Source organism: Humulus lupulus, chromosome 5 (genome assembly GCF_963169125.1).
Source record: "Humulus lupulus chromosome 5, drHumLupu1.1, whole genome shotgun sequence".
NCBI lineage: Eukaryota > Viridiplantae > Streptophyta > Magnoliopsida > Rosales > Cannabaceae > Humulus > Humulus lupulus.
Window position 1 is genome coordinate 194,504,248 of NC_084797.1, and position 3,643 is coordinate 194,507,890.

The 3,643-nt window shown below is 31.5% G+C and overlaps 1 long non-coding RNA gene across 1 annotated transcript; it reads left to right on the forward strand.

The window, feature by feature from the left end:
• Positions 1–284: 284 nt before the first annotated feature.
• Positions 285–3,083, forward strand: LOC133777997 (uncharacterized). The gene is made up of 3 exons (XR_009868956.1): positions 285–1,046; positions 2,176–2,244; positions 2,862–3,083. It is a non-coding gene; the product is annotated as an uncharacterized LOC133777997 (long non-coding RNA).
• The last annotated feature ends 560 nt before the right edge of the window (positions 3,084–3,643 follow it).

Here is a 3,643-nt window from a genome sequence, read left to right on the forward strand (position 1 = left end):
TAATGCCTAATAAATAATTAATTACGTGAGTTAATTTAATTATTTATTTATGTTGTGAATGTTATTATTATTAGGAGCATAATAATATTAATAACATGATATGAATTCATTTTATTTCATTATACGATTTATTGCATTATTATTTAAATTGATTAAATAATGGTAATTGCATGTAATTATAAAATGACCATAATGTCCCTGTGCTTGAATTTAGTTGAGGGGCATTTAAATGACATTAGAATATGATTTCAAATGCAATTAACTGATTAAATTCGAAATTTAAATCAGCTATAATAATATCTCAATTTCTTTTATTTTTATTTTAAAAGAAATACAAGAAATTCCTTAAACATAGGGTTAGAATCGATCAACAACAACCAAGTGGTTAAGCCTTCGTTTCTCTTTGTTTAAGCACGATTTAGAAGACCTCTCAACAGTTAAAAATCGTGGGAAGAGAGGGAGAGTCGCACTAGTGGAAGAAAATAGACATTCTTGAATTTTTCTAGAGAGAGAAAGGGAGAATTCGGGTTTGTGAGCTCTAGGAAATTTCTGGGTGGTTTTGAGTGTTTGAAATATCTTTCCTATGATCTAAAGAACGTTTTTGACGTGACAAAAGGGGCTAGAAGGGTCGTTTTAAAAAATCACAAGTTTTCACCATTAAAGTGGGTGTTCTTGAATAATTTCGAATCTAAGAGAACATGGGAGGTTCCGGGTTTGTTTGAAGTATTTAGAAAGCTTAGAGGGACCCTAAGAGGTGTTTTGGACGTGAAGAAACGGATCAAAAATGCTCTGAAACAAAATCTTGTATTTTGGCCACCATTTTTGGCGGTACACCGGCGACGGGGAAGACAACCATGATCCGGCCATAATGGGTCGATTTTCTTGAGCTTCAAGGGTTATTTGAGGTGCTGGGATCTTTGGGAACAAATTCCAACCGGTTTGGAGTGTCAAAAACAAGTAGAAAGAGGAGTTAGAATCTTGCCGGCGACGGAGAAGAAGAAGATTCCGGCGAGGCTCCGGCGAACCCGATCTGGGTATTTATGGAGGTTTTTTTCTTTGATTTTTGAATCCTAAAAATTAGTATATTAATTTTAGAGCATTTTCCAAGTGGTTTGGTATTTTTCTGATTTTTCTTTGAATTACTATGATTTATTTAAGTTTAAATAAAGATTAATTATGAAAAATATTTTTATTGTTCAGAAAAATATGATTTTATGTTTCAATGATATCTGTATTATTTAGAATGGCTTTGTATGTTTAGATTTAATTTTTGATCGTATTTTATAATTTTCTTCAATTATTTGCTTTTAAATATGTGATTTAAGAAAATAAATGTGAAAAATTATTTTAAGTATTCTAAAAATTCTGAGAATTTTTTTATATGTTTAAAATGAGATTCTAAGGCTCTCTGTAATTTTATTTCGAATTTGTATCATTTATGTAATTTTCATGATTTATTTGGCTTATGTTATATTTTAAATATAAAAAAATATTAATGCTACTGTTCTGAACCCTAGGTAAATTTTTGTGTGTTACTGTAGGGTGTAGAAACTGATCTGTATAGTTAGATTCTATTTGTAATCAGTTATAAATTTTTCCTTAATTAATTTGTTTTTTTCTATAAAATTAATTAAGAAAAATAGTTATTTTGCCCAGAAAATTCTAAAATATTTTTTTATAAGTTTATTTTGGATTTTTTAAACTGTTCTGTATGTTAGTTTGATTTTTGGGCTTGGTTCTGTATTTATTTATATTATTTGGGTTTTATTTGAGAAATTGAGGGAAAATAATTTATAAATGTTAAAAATTATTTTCTGGTCGTATATGAGAATTTTCTGATTATTCAGGGTTCTGGAAAAGTTATTTATTAAATTTTGTTGTCATATGATAATTTTTATAAAATTATTGAGTCTTTAATGTAATTATGATATTAAAGGGTATTTTGGTAATTTAAACATAAAAAGTAATTATATGAATTCATGCGATATGTTAGAAACATCATTGTTTGTGTATGTGACATGATGGTTTGAACCTTTTGTGGAAATTTGTTTTAATTTATGTGTCATGCATGTTAAAATGACGTAGTAAAATTATTTCAATAATTAAGGTTTCGAAATAAAACCTTAACGCCTATTTTATTTTTCCTAAATTTTCGCTGTGTAATTGGACGTCTAGGAGCTAGCGGTCATCGAGGTGACGCAGCGAGTTGTTCGAGACACGTCAGCGGAAAACGCACTGTTTAAGGTAAGAAGAGTGGACATCTGCGTACAGGGTGTACGTTATGCGTGCGACCTTGTTTTCTTATTTGTTTACTTATGTAATTATTTTGTGACTTGAATTGTTGCATTAGGTTGACTAGCATGAGGATAGTGCTAGGAATTTTAGTTAGTAGACATGCTTAGATGATAGAGTAGGCGTGCTACTAGATTTTAGCTGCTTGTGTGAGTATAGCACTTGCAAGAATTATCTTGGGTGTGCATAACTCAGGATAATAGGATGCCACCACGGAACTGCCGAGTGTGAGTACAGCGCAGGCAGGGCAACGATGTCTCGAGGGAACGGCCGAGTGTGAGTACAGCGCAGGCTAGACTATGTGCCACCGTGGGAATGCCGAGTGTGAGTACAGCGCAGGCAAGGCAGATTACATTTCATGTCCGATCAACATGACTTGTTAGTATTTATGTGTGTGAGTGTAACTCACATTATGTTAGTGTGATATGGTGTTTATATATCACACGATGATTATTGTGCTTATGATATTTAGTTATGTTTAGTTTAAAGTTTATGTTTCTTGGTTTGGGGAGTTATGTCCTACATAGCTCTTCTTACTGGGCGTTAGCTCACGGGTACTCTGTGTGCAGGTAAAGGCAAAGCAAAGCAGTGAGTGGTGCGGGCTCGAGGCATGGACGAAACATGTTAGAGGCTGGGCTCCAGTTATTTTATGATTTTAGAAATAAATGTTATGTTTTTAAATTTTCAGACTTGAATGGTTATTTTCTTTATGTTTCGTTATTAAACCTAGCGTCCAACATTTTTATTTTTAAAATAATGAGATCTCATTGTCTGCTTAAATTTTAAATAAATATGTTCTCTTAGTGTCTTAAAATATTTATTGTTTATTATTTTTAAATGGACTCCCTAAGTAACGTCTCGGGAAATCGGGGCGTTACAAGTGTTATCATTGATTTATATATATATATACTCGTAATCAATAAAAAAAAGATTGTATATTTATTTAATTGTTGCCCATGGTTATTCCTATCCACTTTTCACCTGAGTGCCAATACGTAAATAATATATTATCTCCACAATTGAAGGGTCATTCATGTCCACTATTCCAATAGTACAGTGGTCATTCACGTGCACTATTTCAATAGCGAATGGTCATTTCTGTTAAATAATATATTATGTCCCCAATTGAACGGTCATTCATGTCCACTGTTCCAATAGTACAGTGGTCATTCAAGTGCACTATTTCAATAGTTACGGTCATTCGTCTGCACTATTTACGAAAGTAGTCTTACTTATCTTTTATTATCATTTATTATTAAGATTGTGTTATATTTACCTTTTCATATCATATCTTGCTAACAATTACCAAAACAATCCGAATAATTCATTTTTTATAAAAAAATGTAGGTTT